This window comes from Castor canadensis, chromosome X (assembly GCF_047511655.1).
Source record: "Castor canadensis chromosome X, mCasCan1.hap1v2, whole genome shotgun sequence".
Taxonomy (NCBI): Eukaryota; Metazoa; Chordata; class Mammalia; order Rodentia; family Castoridae; genus Castor; species Castor canadensis.
The window spans coordinates 141529813-141550770 of NC_133405.1; the positions used below are offsets into that span (position 1 = coordinate 141529813).

General features: G+C 36.8%; 1 long non-coding RNA gene across 1 annotated transcript in view; it reads left to right on the forward strand.

Annotated features, from left to right (window-relative positions):
• Window positions 1–20958, forward strand: part of LOC141419732 (uncharacterized) — a 59074-nt gene that overhangs the window by 8147 nt on the left and 29969 nt on the right. Inside the window, exon 3 of the long non-coding RNA XR_012444392.1 lies at window positions 11137–11263. This is a non-coding gene — a long non-coding RNA (uncharacterized lncRNA). The remainder of the gene's footprint in view (window positions 1–11136; window positions 11264–20958) is intronic.

A 20958-nucleotide genomic window follows, 5' to 3' on the forward strand; every position in this document is an offset into this window, starting at 1 on the left:
GAGGTTTTAGTCATCTGAAGAATTAACTAAGGATGGCTCTGTTTCTTAACTCAGTTTAACTGGATTCATTCATTTTGGGTTGGTGGCTACAGTACTCACCTATTGTCAGCTGTGATCGTCCTTGCCTTGTGGTGATGGTCTTTATGGAACAGGTCACAACATAGCAACTAAGAATTAAAGGTGAAACTGTATTGCATTTGAACTTGGGACACTTGGTGGGGTTCTTTTTGTGCGTGTGTGGGTAGTTTTGTTCTTCTTTATGCATCCCCTTTGATGAGACAACTACAGAACAACATCTGAGGCACCATCTCCAGGATTGGAGACTGAGACTTCACTGCATTTGAACTTGGAGGTTTCTTGGGTTTTTGGTTTTTTTTAATTTTCTATTTTTTCATTTAATTTTAATACATTTTTATAAATAGATTTTTCTTTCATTTACTTATTTTTTATTTTTATTCTTACCTTTATTTTTTTATTTTTGATTTTCAATCCTCTCTCTGACTCTCTAATGTCTGTTCAGCTTACTGTCGATTAGTACACTAAAGCTCCCTGTTTATACCTTTGAAATCTTGTCTGACACCTTGTTCTGTTTTCTCCCTCCAGTCTGTGTATTTGTTTTTCGCATTTCTTTAACTTCTTGCTTTCCATCTCAGCTCACCCTGCCATTCTAAATATTACCATTGTTATTATTACAAGCTAGGAAATACTTAATTGCATGCAGTACAGGGACAGTAACAACACCAAAGACAATGACGGGAAGACAGAAAAAACGGGGAAACCAGTTTCCCCACAGCAAAAAAGTTAGTACAGGAACCAGAGGGGAATGAAGAAAACAGGTACTCAGATCCAGACTCCAAAAAAATGAAGATAAACTATGCCAAAGGACCCAATGAAGCCCACAAGAATAATTTAAAAGAAGACATACTACAGGTACTCAATGAGAATTTCATAGAGATGATACTGGATAGAGTCAACCAAAAATGTACAGGAGACACTCAAGAAATTCCAAGACAACAAAAATAGAGAATTTGAAAAAACAAAAGAAGAAATAAAGGAAACCATAGAAGCACTGTATAAACACCAAAGTGAAAGAGAAAACACGATGAATAAACAGATAAATGAACTCAGGACAAAAACAGACAACATTAAAGAGGAAAACAGCCAGGATATGGAACACCTCAGAAAAAAGAACAAAACAGAACTGCAAAACAAAATGGAAGGCCAATCCAGCAGAATAGAACAAACAGAAGACAGAATCTCAGAACTCGAAGAAGAAATGGTAATTAAAGGAAAAACAAAAGAACAATTAATTAAACAACTGAAGACCTGTGAAAAGAAAATGCAAGAACTCACTGACTCCATCAAAAGACCAAACCTGAGAATCATGGGCATCGAAGAAGGAGAAGAGGTGCAAGCTAAGGGAATGTGTAATATATTCAACAAAATAATAACGGAAACTTTCCCAAATCTAGAGAAAGATATACCCATACAGATGCAAGAGGCCTCCAGGACACCAAACAGACCAGATCAAAATAGAACTACCCCACGACATATCATCATTAAAACAACAAGTTCAGAAACTAAGGAAGGAATATTGAAGGCTGTAAGAGAGAAAAAAACAAATAACATACAAAGGTAAACCCATGAAAATCACAGCAGACTTCTCAACAGAAACATTAAAAGCAAGAAGAGTGTGGGGTGAGGTCTTCCAGGCACTGAATGAAAACAACTTCAACCCCAGGATACTCTACCCAGCAAAACTATCATTCAAAATAGATGGAGCAATAAAAGTCTTCCATGATAAGCAGAAACTAAAACAATATGTGACCACAAAGCCACCACTACAAAGGATTCTTCAAGGGATTCTGCACACAGAAAGTGAAACCCAACTTAACCATGAAAAGACAGGCAGCACCAAACCATAGGAAAAGAAAAAGCAAGACAGTAGAGAGTAACCTCAACCTAGGTACACACAATCAAACCTGCAAACAACTAAGACAACTAAATGACAGGAATCACCACATACCTATCAGTACTAACGCTTAATGTTAACGGACTTAATTCACCCATCAAAAGGCACTGCTTGACGAAATGGATTAAAAAGGAAGATCCAACAATTTGTTGCTTACAGGAGACCCATCTCACAGACAGAAATAAGCATAGGCTTAGGATGAAAGGCTGGAAGAAGATTTACCAAGCCAATGGCCCCCCAAAACAGGCAGGAGTAGCAATACTTATCTCTGACAAAGTAGACTCCAAACCTACATTGATCAAATGAGATAAAGAAGGACATTTCATACTAATAAAAGGGGAAATAGATCAAAAGGAAATAATAATTATCAACCTGTATGCACCCAATGTCAACGCACCCAATTTCATCAAACATACCCCGAAAGACCTAAAAGCATATATAAACGCCAACACAGTGGTTGTGGGAGACTTTAACACCCCATTATCATCAATAGATAGGTCATGCAATCAAAAATCAATAAAGAAATCCAAGATCTATAATATGCAATAGATTAAATGGACCTAGATGATGTCTACAGAACAGTTCATCCAACTTCTACACAATATACATTCTTCTCAGCAGCCCATGGAACCTTCTCCAAAATAGGTCATATCCTAGGGCACAAACCAAGTCTCAGCAAATATAAGAAAATAGAAATTATACCGTGCATACTATCTGATCACAATGCAGTAAAAGTAGAACTCAACAAAAGTAAAGACAAAAAACATGCAAACAGCTGGAAACTAAATAACTCATTACTTAATGAAGAATGGATCATTGATGAAATAAAAGAGGAAATTAAAAAGTTCCTGGATGTCAAGGAAAATGAAAACACAACCTACCAGAACCTATGGGACACAGCTAAGGCAGTCCTGAGAGGAAAGTTTATAGCCATGAGTGCATATATTAAAAAGACTGAAAGATCCCAAATCAATGACCTAATGATACATCTCAAACTCCTAGAAAAACAAGAATAAGCAAATCCCAAAACAAATAGAAGGAGAGAAATAATAAAAATAAGAGCTGAAATCAATGAAATAGAAACCAAAAAACCCATACAAAGAATTAATGAAACAAAAAGTTGGTTCTTTGAAAAAATAAACAAGATTGATAGACCTCTGGCAAACCTGACTAAAATGAGGAGAGAAAAAACCCAAATTAGTAGAATCAGGAATGCAAAAGGGGAGATAACAACAAGCTCCATGGGAAGTCCAGGAAATCATCAGAGACTACTTAGAGAAGCTATATTCAAATAAATTTGAAAATCTTAAAGAAATGGACAGATTTCTAGATACATATGACCATCCAAAACTGAACCAAGAGGAAATTAATTACCTGAATACATCTATAACACAAAATGAAATTGAAGCAGCAATCAAGAGTCTCCCCAAAAAGAAAAGTGCAGGACCTGATGGATTCTCTGCTGAATTCTATCAACCTTTAAAGAACTGATACCAACCCTCCTTAAACTGTTCCACGAAATAGAAAGGGAAGGAAAACTGCCAAACACATTTTATGAAGCCAGTATTACACTTATCCCAAAACCAGGCAAAGACACCTCCAAAAAGGAGAACTATAGGCCAATCTCCTTAATGAACATTGACGCAAAAATCCTCAACAAAATAATGGCAAACTAAATTCAACAACACATCAAAAAGATTATTCACCACGACCAAGTAGGCTTCATCCCAGGGATGCAGGGGTGGTTCGACATACGAAAATCAATAAATGTAATAAACCAAATTAACAGAAGCAAAGACAAATCCACTTGATCATCTCAATAGATGCAGAAAAAGTCTTTGATAAGATCCAACACCATTTCATGCTAAAAGCTCTAAGAAAACTAGGAATAGAAGGAAACTACCTCAACATTATAAAAGTTATATATGACAAACCTACAGCCAGCATTATACTTAATGGAGAAAAACTGAAACCATTCCCTCTAAAATCAGGAACCAGACAAGGATGCCCATTATCCCCACTCCTATTCAACATAGTACTGGAATTCCTAGCCAGAGCAATTAGGCAAGAAGAAGGAATAAAAGGAATACAAATAGGTAAAGAAACTGTCAAAATATCCCTATTTGCAGAAGACATGATCCTATACCTTAAAGACCCAAAAAACTCTACTCAGAAGATTCTAGACATCATCAATAGCTATAGCAAGGTAGCAGGATATAAAATCAACATAGAAAAATCATTAGCATTTCTATACACTAACAATGAGCAAACAGAAAAAGAATGCATGAAAACAATTACATTTACAATAGCCTCAAAAAAAATCAAATACCTAGGTGTAAACCTAACAAAAGACGTGAAAGACCTCTACAAGGAAAACTATACACTTCTGAAGAAAGAGATTGAGGAAGACTATAGAAAGTGGAGAGATCTCCCATGCTTATGGATTGGTAGAATCAACATGGTAAAAATGTCGATACTCCCAAAAGTAATCTACATGTTTAATGCAATTCCCATCAAAATTCCAATGACATTCATTAAAGAGATCGAAAAATCTACCGTGAAATTTATATGGAAACACAGGAAGCCACGAAAAGCCAAGGCAATACTCAGTCAAAAGAACAATGCTGGAGGTATCGCGATACCTGACTTCAAACTATATTACAAAGCAGTAGCAATAAAAACAGCATGGTACCGGCACAAAAACAGACATGAAGACCAGTGGAACAGAATAGAGGACCCAGATATGAAGCCACACAACTATAACCAACTTGTCTTTGACAAAGGAGCTAAAAATATACGATGGAGAAATAGCAGCCTCTTCAACAAAAACTGCTGGGAAAACTGGTTAGCAGTCTGCAAAAAACTGAAACTAGATCCATGTATATCACCCTATACTAAGATTAACTCAAAATGGATCAAGGATCTTAATATCAGACCACAAACTCTAAAGTTGATACAGGAAAGAGTAGGAAATACTCTGGAATTAGTAGGTATAGGTAAGAACTTTCTGAATGAAACCCCAGCAGCACAACAACTAAGAGATAGCATAGATAAATGGGACATCATAAAGCTAAAAAGCTTCTGTTCATCAAAAGAAATGGTCTCTAAACTGAAGAGAACACCCACAGAGTGGGAGAAAATATTTGCCAGCTACACATCAGACAAAGGACTGATAACCAGAATATATAGGGAACTTAAAAAACTAAATTTTCCCAAAACTAATGAACCAATAAAGAAATGGGCAAGTGAACTAAACAGAACTTTCTCAAAAGAAGAAATTCAAATGGCCAAAAAAACACAAGAAAAAATGCTCACCATCTCTAGCAATAAAGGAAATGCAAATTAAAACCGCACTAAGATTCCACCTCACCCCTGTTAGAATAGCCATCATCAGCAACACCACCAACAACAGGTGTTGGCGAGGATGCGGGGAAAAAGTCCCTCTTACACTGTTGGTGGGAATGTAAACTAGTACAACCACTCTGGAAAAAAATTTGGAGGCTACTTAAAAAGCTAGACATCAATCTACCATTTGATCCAGCGATACCACTCTTGGGGATATACCCAAAAGACTGTGACACAGGTGACTCCAGAGGCACCCGCACACCCGCACACCCATGTTTATTGCGGCACTATTCACAGTAGCCAAGTTATGGAAACAGCCAAGATGCCCCACCACTGACGAATGGATTAAGAAAATGTGGTACCTATACACAATGGAATTTTATGCAGCCATGAAGAAGAATGAAATGTTATCATTCACTGGTAAATGGATGGAATTGGAGAACATCATTCTGAGTGAGGTTAGCCTGGCCCAAAAGACCAAAAATTGTATGTTCTCCCTCATGTGCAGACAGTAGATCAAGGGGAAACACAACAATGGGATTGGACTTTGAGCACATGATAAAAGCGAGAGCACACAAGGGAGGGGTGAGGAGAGGTAAGACACCTAAAAAATTAGCTAGCATTTGTTGCCCTTAACGCAGAGAAACTAAAGCAGATACCTTAAAAGCAACTGAGGCCAATAGGAAAAGGGGACCAGGAACTAGAGAAAAGGTTAGATCAAGAAGAATTAACCTAGAAGGTAACACACACGCACAGAAAATCAATGTGAGCCAACTCCCTGTATAGCTATCCTTATCTCAACCAGCAAAAACCCTTGTTCCTTCCTATTATAGCTTATACTCTCTCTACAACAAAATTAGAAATAAGGGCAAAATAGTTTCTGCTGGGTATTGAGGGGGTGGGGGGAGAGGGAGGGGGTGGAGTGGGTGGTAAGGGAGGGGGTGGGGGCAGGGGGGAGAAATGACCCAAGCCTTGTATGCACATATGAATAATAAAAGAAAAAAAATAGATAAATCGAAAAAAAAATGGTGCTAGGTTCAATAACACTAACACAAAAGAATCCTAAGAGGAAATGAGAAATCTCTTTCTGGAGCTTACTGAGCACAAAAAGAAAGCAGAAGAAAAATTGTCAATGCATAGAAACATACTATGCACAAGTTACACCTAGGTTGTGCACAATCAACACATTGCGCTTCACACATTGTAACCAAGAAAAGCAGAACCACCAAAAGCACACCTCCAATTCATCCCAAGTGTGACCACTCCTCACCTCCATGATCATTTTAGAGCAAGCCTCCATCATATTTCATCTGGTGATGGCTACAAAAATCACTGAAATATTTGGCAAATATTTTACTTTATCTCTTCTTTATAATGAGCCAAAATCCTATCAAAATCCTATGTTTGCTCTTCTCCCTCCATTTATATTTTATTTCTATCTAATTGCTTGTGATATCTGTTCAAGCCCAGGTCTTTGAGCGACTCTCTTATCCTTACCATGCACTGCAGGTCAGAGCTGATAGTAAACAAACACAAAGGAAAGGAGGCTGGGTATTGTGTAAGTGAGATCTTTGCCACCTTCTACATCTCACAACGCAAGCAAGTTGGATGAGGAAGACAGTTCCTAAGGGCACCTTAGTCTGGTAGGTTTGGAAGAAGGTAGGCCCTGAGGATTACAGAGAAATTAAATTTTAATGATCCATCTGGAAATGTTACATTTAGTGAGTCCCAAAATGCTAGCCGCATCTTTTGGGGACCAGAATAAATGGGAGCAATTCTGAACAGGGTCCGTAAACCAGGGAAAGTTCAGTTTATAATGCCCAAGAACTGATATGCTTTGGCCCTGAGCTATGGAGGAATTTGTTGCTCTTCTCAGTGGTGGTGCTGAGGACCTAAGGTTAACAAGAGTGATGGGGCTATCTGGCATATAGGGAAGAAGGTGAACAAAAGTCGTGGTAGTTGAGTGTAGCCAAAATTCACAACTAGGATATAACACTGAGCAACCAGGAACTCACAGTTTTGCTTGGCTGTGTGGTTCACTTCCCTTTCTGCTTTACATATTGGATCCCATATGCCACAACAATGAAGAGTAACAACAAATGACCCCATTGCAATATATAGTCTCATTCAATGTGTCATTGGCTTAGAAACATACTATGCACAAGTTAAACCAATATGTACAGTTTTGATCTTCTAGGTAACCTGCTCATTTCTGAGGACTCCTTCAAACAGCATTAAAATTTTAATCCTCTTTCCCTCCTTCTGCCTTCCAATTCACTAAGGGACACCTCCCATCCTTCTGAACTTAATATCAGAGATGATCCTTCATTGTATCCTTTTGCCATTCCAATGCAAATTTACAGGCCAAGTCATTCTTACTGCACAGTTGGTTGATACATCCTCAGAGTTGCCATTTTTGTTCTGTCAGACATCATGGCCCACTGTTGACCTGAATTTCTGTGTCCACTCCAAGAATATTGGTGCAAAGGTTGTCATAGTCAAAATGTGGTGAGTTAGTATCACAAAGTAAAATAGAATATATTCCAGAAATTGCCCAAAGAGATATGGCCCATTGTGAACTTTATTTCAGAAAAATCATGTAAGCAATGAAAGCCAGGAAGAGAGCTCCCACACCTCTGGGCTCCTATTGATTGTGGGGCAGCATCAGTCCTGCTTTCCCAGAGTGTCTAATGTCAACTTGTTTATTATGGAGTTTGTTTGTCAACAAATGGCAGGTCTGTGACATAACAACTTACAGAATACTAACTTTGAGGTCACAGTGTCTAGGTAGTAAATCTTTTCACTCATATTTATGAAGCTAATCCTATTCTATGCTCTGAAAGATCAGTTTTGGGAAAACTCAAATGATTCCTCTGTTCAATAACTTTTTCAGCTCGTTGAGGACACAAAACTATAATTCACCAGGAATTATGAAATGAAAATGATCACAAGACAGGTAGAGGTCTATGTTGTGTCATATACACGAGATGCTAAAGATGTGGTTTCAGCAAGCAGAAGGGACCATGAGTGTCCTGTAGGGAAAAATGGTGAACTGAGGGATGATGACCTAAATCTTTCAATCCAGCCTTACCATACTCATTCCAGAAAATATCATCTTCTGTCTTTTTCATGCCAATATTTTCACAGGATTCTGCTGAAGGAATCCACTGGCCCTGCAAGCTGAAATGCACCCATGCTTCCAAAAGCATCTCCTTCCCAGCAAGGCCACCTTGATTATCAGATTCATGTATGACAGTTTTGAAAACACCACTCTGGCAAAAGTTACACTGACATTTTATCAAACACCATGAACATGGAGGATGGAACAGTAGGAATGCAAGTATGGGACACAATAGGTCAAGAGTGCTCAGGAGCTTGGTTCTTGGATGCATATTTGACTTTGGCGAGTGCTGTTTATGACGTTACATATGGTAACTCATATGAGTGACCTACCAGAATTTCCAGAATTTCAATTTAATTTTCTCATGCATTCTATGCTTTAATTGAATGTTTTCATTATCTTCTTTAGTTCATTCAACTGTTTGTATTCTTTGAAGTATTTATTGGTACCTTTTAATTTTGATATGACCTATCAAAATTATATCATACTTATAATCATTCTTTTAATTTTTTTGATGTTTTATGTACTTCTCAGTCATTAGAGTCCATTATTATGGAACTATGATTTTTGGAGGAGTCAAGTTGCTTGTTTTTTCATATTAATTGTGTTTCTTCATTGTGATTTATGCATCTAAGGCCAAGTCATTGGTTTAAGGTTGTCATCCTATGAATTCTTTTTGTTGAAGTACTCTCAATTTTTTTGTCAAGACTTGGTAGTGTAGGGTTAGGTACTGTTTCACACCACTGGACATGGTGTGTAGCTTGTTATCCACACATTCATCATGTGATCATGTCAATGACCCAGTCCCAGCATCCCTAGAGGGCTGGGGGTGTGGCTCAAGTTGTGAGTGACTGTTTAGCAAGAAAATGTCACTGAGTTCAAACACCAATACTGCCAAGAAGAAGAATTTAAAAAGAAAAAGAAAGAAAGAAAGAAAGAGACAAAGAATAAAGAAAGAAAGGAAGAATGAAAACAAAACCAAACAAAATTACATGGAAACTCTCGCATTTCATGATTTATAAGTTGGTATTTTATGTGGTCTGAGGGAAGGGAGGACTGGTTGACTCTCAGTTATTTGCTTTAGGTATGCATTTAATATAGAAGTTTCCATTTTTTGTGTACTGTGATCCACTGTTGGACTCAAGGAGCTTTGCAGTGTATGGGCTGAATATGTACTCACTTATTCCATTCCTTTGCAACCCTCCCCCGTTTGTGCCCTAAAGAACAGGAAGCATTAAAGTTTAGGACCTTATGATAAATTTATCAGCAAGTGGGGTAAGTAACCTAGCACTGAGTTCTATCCTAGAGGGGAAGAACTGGAGATCCCTAACAATTTGCATGATGGTCTTAGTGCATTCAGACTTTGCTAGCAGTTAGCTACCCTGTGTAAGGTCAGAGACTGAAGAAATCAAGTGAACTGAAAGAACTTTTGTCAGTTTTACATGGCAACAAGCATTTTGAGCAGAGAGGAAGCTCTGGAGCCATCTGGAAGCCACAGGATGAACCTCTGTTTCTACAGTCATATCAGGTTATAGGATTTACTCCTTGAAGAAGAGGGGAGCACATAGGGTCCACACCCATTGCACCTTCACTGCCCAAGCCCCGTATTTCTTAAACTCCTCAGTGAGTTCACATCACACAGACTCTCTCCAGGAAGTCTCTTCATACTTCCTAAATTCCTCATTGCAACAAAACCCTGAGCTTGGATAAATGTTATTCCCTTCTGTCTTCTCTTCCTCCTGTATGTATTTACTGCCACACTGTAATATTTAGAAAGCATTTGGATTATGGTTTTGAACAGGCAGATGTTTTCAAATAATCATTATGCAAAATACCTATGGTATGGAGAAGTATAGTACTTTTATAACAAAATATCATTGATAAAGATAATATTTGACACTTCAGATTTATTTTCATATGGCATGTCATGCATCAATTCAATGTAGAAAAAAATAAAACTAAGCAGGTGCACAGTCAAAAGGACCATCTGGGGACACCCAGCCATTTGGAGTAAGAGCTGTGTGGTTTCTGATCTAGCTACAAACTTTCAGTGAATTAAGTAATTAGACAAGTGCTGATCAAGTAAATTTTCTAGGATAATATGGATGATTCTGTTGTGCCATTTGCTACATATACCTATTGAGGACTTGAAATGTACCTAGCATAACTGAAGAACAAATCATTTAATTTCATTATACTTTGATTGAGAAATATGCTGCTGGTTTTTCTTTAATATATAGGATCATGTTGTCTGCAGATAGGGATATTTTGACAGTTTCTTGACCTATTTTTATTCCTTTTATTTCTTCATATTGCCTAAATGCTCTGGGTAGGAATTCCAGGACTATATTGAATAGAAGTGGGAATAGTGGGCACCTATGTCTCATTCCTGATTTTAGGGGATATGGTTTCAATTTTTTTCCATTAACTATGATGCTGTCTATAGGTTTGTCGTGTATAGCCTTTACAACGTTGAGGTACAGTCGTTGTATTCCTAGTTTTCTTAGAGCTTTTATTATGAAGTGGTGTTGAAGAATTTTTCTGTAACTATTGAGATGATCAGGTGGTTTTTGTCTTTGCTTCTATTAACGTGCTGTATTACATTTATAGATTTGCCTATGTTTAATCATGTCTGGATCCCTGGGATTAAGCGACTTGGTCATAACGAATGATCTTTCTCATGTGTTTTTGTATTCAGTTTATCCTTAATTTATGGAGGATTTTTACATCGATGTTCATTAAGAAGATTGGCTGATAGTTCTCTTTTTTTGGAGGTGTCTTTGTCTGGTGTTTGGATGGGTGTACTACTGACTTCATTAAATGAGGTAGGTAATGATGCTTGTCTTTCTATTTCATGGAACAATTTAAGGTGGGTTCATATTAGTTCCTGTTTAATGGTCTGAGAGAATTCAGCAGAGAATCCAACAGGTCCTGGAATTCTTTTTTGGGGGGAGACTCTTTACTGTTGCTTCAATTTTACTTTGTGTTGTAGATCTATTCAGGTGATTAATATCCTCTTGGTTCAATTTTGGATGGTGATAAGAATCTAGAAGTTTGTCCATTTCTTCAAGATTTTTTCAAATTTATTAGAATAGACGTTCTCAAAATGGTCTCTGATGATTTATTGGATTTAATGGTGTTTGTTGTTATCTCCCCTTCTGCAAAAGGAGAAACAAAACAAAAACAAACAAATTTGTTTTTTTCTCCTCATTTTAGTCAGGTTGGCCAGGAGTCTGTCAATCTTATTTACTTCTTTTAAAGAAACAACTTTTTGTTTCATTGATTCTTTGTACAGTTTTTGTTGTTGTTTCTATTTCATTGATTTCAGATCATATTATTTTTATTTCTCTTCTTCTGCTTGTTTCAGGATATGCTTGTTCTTGTTTTTCCAGGAGTTTGAGATATAGCATTGAGTCATTGATTTGAGATCTTTCTGTACTTTTAATATGTGCACTCATGGCTATAAACTTTTCTTAGGACTGCCTGTGCTGTGTGCCATAGGTTCTGGTAGGTCGTGTTTTCATTTTCATTAGTTTCCAGAAATGTTTTATTTTATTCTTCTGTGTCATCAATGACCCATTGATCATTGAGCAATGTGTTTTTCAGCCTCCAGTTGTTGGCATGTTTTCTACTATTGCTTTTCTTGTTGAGTTCTAGTTTTAATGCATTGTGATCAGCTAGAATGCATGAGATTATTTCTATTTTCTTATATTTGATGAGTCTTGCTTTGTGCCCAAAGATATGATCAGTTTTGGAGAAAGTCTCATGAGCTTCTGAGAAGAATGTGTATCAAGCAGAAGTTGGATGAAATGTTCTGTAGACATCAGCTAGGTCCATTTGATCTATAGTGTGATTTGTTAGTCTATTTCTTAATTGATATTTTGTTTGGATGGTCTATCTATTGGTGATAGGGGGTTGTTAAAGTCTCCCACTACCACTGTGTTGGAATCTATATATGTTTTTAGCTCCTTCAGAGTGTGTTTGATGAAATTGAGTGCATTGACATTGGGTGCATATAGGTTGATAATTGTTATTTCCTTTTGGTGTATTTCCCATTTAATTAGTATGGAGTATCCTTCTTTATCTTGTTTGATCAATGTAAGTTTGAATTCTATTTTGTCTGAGACAAGTATTGCTACTCCTGCCTGTTTTGGGGGGGCCATTGGATTGGTATGTCTTCTTCCAGCCCTTCACCCTAAGTCAGTGCTTGTTTCTGTCGATGAGATGGGTCTCCTGTAAGCAACAGATTTCTGGATCTTCCTTTTTAATCCTGTTTACCAAATAGTCTTTTATGGGGGAGTTGAATCCATTAATATTCAGTGTTAGTATTGATAGGTATGTGGTTTTTCCTGTCATTTATTTTTTGTTGTTGTTGAAGGTTTGCTTGTCTGCAGTTGAATCAGTGTTACTCTCTGATTCCTTGTCTGGAACTCTCCTGTGGTTTGCTATTGCATATCCTTTCATGGTTTTGTTTGCTTTCATTTTCTGTATTCAGAATTTCTTAAAGAATCTTTTGTAGTGGTGACTTAGTGGTTATATAGTGTTTTAGTTTCTGCTTATCATGGAAGATTTTTATTGTTCCATCTATTTTGATTGATAGTTTTACTAGGTACAGTATCCTAGGGTTGAAGTTATTTTCATTCTGTGCCCAGAATATCTCACTCCATGCTCTTCTTACTTTTCAGATTTCCATTGAGAAATCTTCTGCAATTTTGATGGGTTTACCTTTATATGTTACTTGTTCTTTCTCTTTTATAGCCTTCAATATTATTTCTTTATTCTCTGTGCTTGTTGTTTTAATGATAATGTGTCATGGGTAGTTCTATTTTGGTCAAGTCCTTGGTGTCCTGGTGGCTTCCTGTACCTGAATGGTCATAGCTTTCTCTAGAATTGGAAAATTTTCTGTTATTATTTTTTTGAATATACTGTGAATTCCTTTTTGTTGCACCTCTTCTCCTTTTTCAATGCCCATGATTCTGAGGTTTGGTCTTTTGATGGAGTCAGAGAGTTCTTGCTTATTCCTTTCACAGGCCTTGTGTTGTTTGAGTAATAGTTCTCCAGCTTTTCCGTTAATTTCCATTTAATCTTCAAGTTCTGAGATTCTCTGTTCTGCTCTTGTTCTAGTCTGCTGGAGTGGCCTTCCATTGTGTTTTGTAATTTTGCTTCATTCTTTTTTCTGAGATTTTCCATGTCATGCGACACTTCCTCTTTAATATTGTCTATTTTGTCTTTAATTTGATTACTTCTCTGTTTATAGTGTTTGCTGTTTCTCTTTGGTGTTTACTTAGGGCTCCTAAAATTTCATATAGTTCCTCCTGTGTCTTCTCATATTCTTTATTTTGGTTATCTTTGAATTTCTTGAGTTACTAGACATGTGGGCTTCTTTGGGTTTCTTGGCATAGTTTATCTTTATTTTCTTGGATTCTGTAACTGGGTGTCAGTTTTTCATTTCCCTCTGAATGCTGTATTAAATTATTTTTGGGGGTAGATAGGTTTCCATCTCCTTCTTCCTATCACTTCCTTTGGTAATGTGTAACTATGTTCTTGATAGGCTATAGGTGGTTTCAGCCACCTGTTTTCTTTCACTTGGGTTAATTTTGTTTTGTGGTGTGTTGGGTTTTAGGTTAGTGTATGTATGCTGTTTCTGTCCCTGGTCTGTTTGCAATTTAGTATTAGCTATCTCACAATAGTAACACTAACAAAACAAAGAATGAAAAAAAGAAGAAAACCAAAGAAATCAACAGGAGAGTCGACAAACAAACAGGGAACAAAACAAACAAATGATCAAACAAACACATAAAAAATTCCAGGTTCAAGAAAAAAAGAATTTCAGTCTTAGTAATTCTGGAGTTACTCCTTCAACATCCAGTTCTGGTGTTGGTATTTAAACAGAAGGTCTCTTTAGTCTTGCCAGGTGGTTGGGGAGACTCACCAGTTTTTTTTTTTCCTGTCTTTCAGTGGCAGCTTCTTAGTCAGCTGCTCCTTCAGTAGGGTGTGTCTTTTCCTCAGGTTCTGGAGATCAGCTCTATAGTCCAGAAGCCATCCTGCTTCGGATTTGGGTTTTTTCTGTGTTGGCTTGTTGGAGGTTTGTTTCTTTGCTTCACTCCTTTTCTCAGGGGCGAGTCAGAGATCTGTCAGCTGGCTCCCAGCTGTCAACATGTTATTATGGTTTGGTCACTCTTTTTCAATTTTTCAATGTCATTTGACTTTGGATGTTGCTCACTGGCTAAAGAGATGAGCTTTGTTGACCTCTATTTGTCCTGTTTTAAGTAGCAGCTTATCACCCACCTGCTGTTGTCCCAGCTACCATTCCAGTCTTTGTTCACTGAAAGTTCGTGTGGAGATCAGCTCCTTACCACTCCCCCTTTCTCCAATGTGCACAGCACCCTGCCCCCTCTGCTGCATATTCCTTCTCAGTTCCTTGTTTATTATTCAGTTTTTATTTATTTATTTTTTTTGTGTGGGACAGTGGAGTCAGTCTGTGCAGGGGAGCTATGCTGGTTTATCCCAGGGGTGGTTGTGTGAATACCATGTGACACTTATTTGCTCCCCTGTTGGTCTGCTGGATGTCTCCCAAGGCAGGTTTGGAACCACTGTTTGGTGGCACAGGAGCCCTCCTGTTTTCTCAGTCTAATGTGGCACAGAGAAACTTTGCATGGGCTGGGGGTTCAGGGTGTCATTGTTTTGATTCTTCTTGGTGCTTTTTTTCCTGCCAAGTGTGCTCCATCATCTCAGCAATATATTTGATTTATGGAGCTCATGCTGTCTGCTTCTGCACTACAGTTTGTTTTTAAGATGAGATTTCCCTCACATTTCACGGACTCATCTTGAATTTGCAGTCCTACTGTGTTTGACTCCAGAGTAGCTGTGATTAAATGAATTACCACCACATTCCACAAAAAGTTGTCAAGTGTAAAAAAAATGTGTTGAATTTTTTAGTTGGAAAGAATTTGTTGCAGTTTTTTCAACTCAAGGCACCTTAGGATTTTCATACTTCAAAAAGTTCAGTTGGGCAGTGAAAAACAATTTTGCAGTAGAGACAAGCATTCTTGTGTTTACATTTTCTGTGTAATATGTGCAAAGGTGATGATTTATTGCACTTAACAAGGAAGGAAGGATAGACACCACAGTTGGGGGTGTTTGGTGGAGAAGGTAGGGATGTGCTCGATTCAGTTCCAGCAGCCATGGAATACCAGGAAAGTGAAATAAGTGCAGCTATTTTCTTTGAGCTTTGTCCTTAGAAGCTTCTCCTGTTGGGAAGACATTCATATACTCATTAAATCAGTGGAATAAATATTGAAAACAATGTGTTTCAAAACACTTGTTGATAGATCACACACATGTAAACTAAATTATATTACAAACTGCCATATTTCTTCATCTTTTCTGAACATTTCAGTTTAACAAAAACACATAGAGTTCCAATTTCTCCAAATGATAATTTTTAACTTGAAACTATCCTATGGAGAAAATTGGTGAGGTTATTTTCCTAAAACTATATGTAGAGTATCACTTTATGCCACACTTTTTCACTTTGGAATTCAAAGGTGATGTGATGACACAAAGATGGAAAACTCATAGCATTTTCTTTGAACAAATACACTAAAGTCATTTACAAAATTCCATTAGCCACCTGTTATATAAGTCTGTGTTCCCATTGTCCAGATGAGGGACCAAAAACTATCCTTGAATGTGTAAGTGCAAAGAAAACATATTCAAAGAAATGAACTTAGTTGTTCTTCATGTTACAAATGTTAATATAAAGACAATGGTGCTGAGCAAAGGGAATTGTGAAAGGTAAAAGGTAAAATTTCAAGCTCAAGTTTGGGTTGGAGGTGGAAAAGGGAGATGTTCCAAGTGTTTGATAAGCAGTAAAGGATGCTCATTTTTAGGGGCACAGGATACACTATATATTATATGTAAATCAACACGAGAAATGGGTTTTTTGTTGGCTCACCTCACTTGAACTCTGACAGCCAGCTTCATTTACTTTAATGTAAGATGTGGCAAAGGGACATTCATTGGGGAATTGTAGATTCTGGACCTCAGACTCCTAAACTGAAGCTTTGTCCTGCTCCCAACCCTGAAAACAGAATACTGATTTCCTTCCCTATGCCAGCTACTGCACACTGTAAGAGCCTCCTTTGCATAGATCTTTTTAAAAGACCTCTAGCTAGTGGTGTCAAAAAGGACAAATTACGGAAATCACTAGATGAATATAAAATAATTATTTATACTCAACAATTATTTAATAATATTTAAAATAATCTTTGTCTGTAAGTGACATTGCAACTCAGACATGAAGCAGGGATTTATGTTTCAGTTCACCTTGGGGTAGACCAGACACTGAATCTTAATTTGCTGAAAAAGTTGCGAACCCACACACTTTGGTTGCCTGAGCATGCAACTTTGAGCCCAAGTAGCCCACATCACATGTCATCAGATGGATCATCCACCATGTTACCCTGGGGTTCCCACTTTTCCACTGGTAAGACAGAGATAGGTAGAGCTAAGGGAAGCAAAGGTGGTAGCACCTTAGCATGAAGGTTAGCAAGTGTTGCCTCTCTAATAGCCCAACACTTGTACAATTGGGTATCCCCAGGCCAAACAATGCTTCTCTTGTCATGGGCATGCACTACTCAGGTCAGTGCTCCATACAGGCTCTGCAGGCACTCACTACAACTCATTTTTTAAAGTTAACAAAAATAAGGGAATGGATTTTTAAATGTACCCATTAGGGGATATATTACCTTCAAATAGGTAATTATGTCAAAATAGAGGATTGCCTTAGTTTGGAAATTAATTTATTTCTACTGTAACATGACAGTACATATTAAAGGCTCTAGACATTGAATCAAAAACATTTTTTGGACACTATTTTCATTGTACAATATTTAAAAATGTGTTTGTTTATATTTATTACTGGAATGTAGAAATCACTTTCATTATGTATATACTACACAATTTTGCTGAGAACAAGTTCATTGTCTTTAGGAGTATGTTACTTCCTTTTAAACTTTTGAGTAATTATCTCATTTGTATGTTTTTATTCATCTAGAGCTATTTTTGCAGTATAATATAAAATATGCATCTTTATATTATAATTCGTTACCAATAAACTTCTGGATTAAATTACAATGTTGTTGGTGAACACTCTTACAACCATTGTGGCACGTGTGGATGAAAAATTTTTAAATAAATGTACACAAATATCAGTTTATGATGATATCTGAATGCTGTGGATGAAATGAGGACTAGATGACCCGAAATTCCAGAGAAGTAATATGCCTCTGTAGGTGAGCTGATATTCTCCTGTCATTTTTGATCCCTCTGGAAATTAGACAAATTTAAAGTTCACAGAGATTCTGACATGTCAAGAGAGAGTGACTCTTGTGGTGAAAAAGAATCCAGCAAAGCTTTGATAGTTGCTAGAGCTGCCTTTGCAGACTGCACACAAGCAGAGTCCTTAAAAGCAAGATGGGTGGTACCTTAGGGTAATTGTTGAGGTCTACGTTGTGAAATCAGATTGAGTGACTAACTAAAAATGTAGAGCAAAAGATTAAACATTTATTTCTCACACTCCTAAGGTTTTGAATTCTGGGCCTGTGCTTTGAGCCACTCCACCAGCCCTTTTTGTGATGGGGTTTTTCAAACTAGGGTCTGGAGAACCATTTGCCTGGGCTGGCTTCAAACCATGATGCTCCTAATCTCTACCTCCTGTGTAGGTAAGATTATAGGTCACTGGGGCCCAGCAACCTTCAGTATCCTTATGTGTTTCCCCCATAATGTTGTATTTATTGTCCCTTATATGTGTCTAAGACACTGTCTTTGAGTTCCTACTGCATCTCATCTTGATTTTCCCAGCCCCAGATTTTCCTTCTGGTCCTCTTTATCTTAGCTACATAGTCTCTGCTGAACGACCATTCTCTCTCAAGTCACGCCTATGTATATGTAGGAGGTAGAATCGACTTTCAGAAACAGTTGTGTTCTATTAGATACATTAACCATGTATAATACAATCTAGCATGAATTTAGAGAAGAAACTTACTAAGTATAGAGTTACTACAAACCTAAATTACTGAATGATGCACTAGTTTCATAGAGTTTGCAGTTGTATCAGGGCATGATATTGAAATACAGGCAGTAGTCCCTTCATCCTTGTGATTCTTTTTATATATTTCTTTTCTTTTAATTTTTTGTTATTTATTCACTTTTTTTATTGCTGTATTGGGAGATACATAGTGACATTTACAAAAGTTCTTACCATATTCACCTGCTCCATCATTGCTCTTTATCTCTACTAACACCATTCTTGGAACAGTTTCAACAGGTCCCATATTTCCATTTTCATACAAGAGTAAATAATATTGTCATCATATTCACCCTCTTACCACATTTCCTTATATCTGCCCCCTTCTACTTGTGTAAACACTCAGAAAGGACCTTTTTAACCTCCCTGTTTTTTGTTTTTGAAAAAAGACATTTTGGGGTTCATTTAAAATAGCTATACAGAAAATTTCTATGTACATATGTGTTATAACACTAACTGGCTCATCCCTTCTCTTTTTCCTTTCTATTTTAGTCCCCTTCTTATGATAATTTCAAAAGGTTTAAAAATTATTTTTGTTGGAACTTGTTTATTTAGTATTTTTCATTTTTATTATTGTTGTATTGGGAGATAAATTATGACATTTATCAAATTTCTTAAATATGTCATAGTTGAATTCACCCTCTCCATCATTCCTCTTTATCTGCTCTACCATTATTCCTGGAACAGTTTTAACTTGTATTTTTTCTCCATTTTCATAGTTGAGTACATAATATTTTCACCATATTCAATCTCTTACACCCTTTCCTTAAATACTCACCCTCCCACTGGTGCCAACCCCCAGACAGGAACTGTTTTGTTTTCCATTTCTAGTTTTTTGAAACAAGATATTTTTGTTTGTTTAAGACGGTTGTGCTGGGAGTTTAATTGTGGCATTTCCACCATGTATGTCTGAGTTATAACCTGAATTGGTCCATTCCTTCTGTTTTCCTCCTTTCTACCTTATTCCTCTCATATGGTGATTTCAACAGGTTTAAAAATCTGTATTCATTCTTGTGTAGTAATACATCAAATATATTCAGCTGCTTAACTTCCTTTACACTTCAGTTCCCATTACTGACCTCCCCTTTGGTAAACCTCTTTATCATAATATTGCTTGTATTTGTATTGGGGCTTTGTTTCACATATGAAAAAAAACACGTGGCCTTTGGCTTTCTGAACCTGACAAACATTGCTAAAGATGATGTTCTCCAGTTTCATTCATTTACCTGCTACTGACAAAATTTCATTCTTTCTTATGACTGAATAAAATTCCATTTAAAAAAAATACTGTATTTTCTTAACCTATTCATCAATTTTGAGGCATCTTGGCCATTTATATAGCTATTATCAATAATGTTACACTAAATACTATTGTAACTTGACTTACATTACTTCAGGTATGTTTATTGTAACCACATAATGTCGGGTATATCCTTAGGACAGGTATTGATGAAATATGGCAGTTATATGTTTAGTTTTTTAAGGCACCCTCATACTATTTTTCATAGTGGTTGTACAAATTTACCTTCCCACCAACAGTGTATGAGGTTCATTTTCCCCTACTTTCTCTCCAAAACTTTTTTTTCTTGTGTTCTTTTTAAGTGCCATGACAGGAGTCATGCAGAATCTTATCATTGTTTTGATTAGAATTTTCTTTATAGCCAGGAATGTTGAGCACTTCATCATGTGTTCTTTAGCCATTTGGACTTCCTTATTTGAAAAAACTTTGTTAGGCTCATTTGCCCAATTTTTCTTCACTGTAATATAGTAATATATTCTGATTATTAATCTGTCAGATACAAAGCTGACAATGATTTTCTACCATTCTGTGGGCTGATTCTTTTCTTGGTGACCATTTACTTCATTGTACAGTAGCTTTTTAGTTTCATGTAGTCCCTCTGTGATTCTTCCCAATAAATTCATCTCAGTTTCCACGTGGCTGAAACTGAACTCCAACTCTAACAGCCTCCCCAATCCAAAATGTGAGCTACAGGATAGATGTTTTACCAATAGTTGACCTCTCCCATGTGACCTTCATGATTTCATTTGCTATTCTTGGCCAACATACCTCAGATTTTTTTCTGGAAGGAAAATCCACTTGTGTTCTTTTATCCATTCAAGTTACATTAGTTAAAGTGTTACAATACTCTATAATTTTGAAAGGATGATTCCTTATTTTTGAAATCCAACTTGGAATTCAGAAAAGATGCATTTCATTTTGACATGTTATGACTAAGAACATTCATAGCCTTTTTGACACAAGATCTTTGCTTGGTGTACAATGACAAAGCCAGTACAGAAATTCGAAAACCAAAAGTACACATTGATAAATCAGCTGCTTCTCAGAGCATAGTAGTATACAGTGCTACACCTCTTCCACATTGAGGAAGGATAAATGATAAGAAAAAGTGGAAATGAGAAGGGTGTGGA